We start from the raw sequence: 1,043 nt of genomic DNA, 5'->3' as shown, positions 1-1,043 counted from the left end.
TTCCCTGTCCATCTCACCATCTAACAGTTTAATTTTCCAGATTAACTTAAACATTAAGTTAGTTTTAATAATATGATTAGCACTTATTCACCTACCACCCAAAATAAAAGGTATGGCCTTAACAATAATTCCATCTAACCACGTGTCTCCTCAATTCCTGGCCCTGCCTGTCCTCAACTGAGGTAAACATCATCCTAAATACCAAGTTCATCAATTTTTTATTTCCTTTTAATACAATTTTATCACAACTATACAAAATCCTAAATAATTCTTTTTAGTTTTATGAAAGTGTGTTACGCTTTTTATACTATTTCGGGAATCACAGTTCCCCCCCCCCCCGCCCCCCGCCTTAAATTCATCCCTATTGTTGGGTACTGTTCTGGTTCATTCATTTTGACTCCATTCACTTTTGTTTCCAGGTTTTGCTATCGTGAACAAGATACCATGCATATTCTAGGTTTCCTGTGCAAGTGGTTCTCATAGATATATTCCTAAGCATGGACAGGATAGATTGTGAGGTCTGTAAATATTCACTGCAGGAGGAAATGCCAACTATTTTCTGAAGTGGTCACACTGATTTATATTCCTTCAACAGGGCAAGAAGATCCTGTATTTATATATCCTCTCCAACAGTCTGTTTTGTCAGACATAATTTTTGCAAGTTGAATGGGTGTAAAATGTTTTCTCATTATTTGTATTTCCCTGATCACTAATGACTTTGAACATCTCTTCGTATGATTATTGGCTCCTTCTTTCTTCTCTGAAATAGTCTAGTAGACTTAGCTTTTTAAAAACATAACCATAGTACTATTATGACATGACATTAACAATGATTCCTGGCGCTGTATTAGACTAGTATGCATACCAAACATGCTTCCACTGATTCCATTTCTTCTTTCATGTATTCATTCAGCAAACACCCAGACCAGGACTATAGGGGCAGAAAGAGAATCTGGGATAATCAGAGACTCTAACCATCTAAGAAAGTAAAAATTAGCTAAGAATGTAAAAGTATGCTCTGCCATTCATAAGGCTGGGAGAAC

The sequence above is a fragment of the Bos indicus genome, chromosome X, assembly GCF_029378745.1.
Source record: "Bos indicus isolate NIAB-ARS_2022 breed Sahiwal x Tharparkar chromosome X, NIAB-ARS_B.indTharparkar_mat_pri_1.0, whole genome shotgun sequence".
Lineage (NCBI taxonomy): Eukaryota > Metazoa > Chordata > Mammalia > Artiodactyla > Bovidae > Bos > Bos indicus.
Note: the sequence above shows the minus strand (reverse complement) of the source record.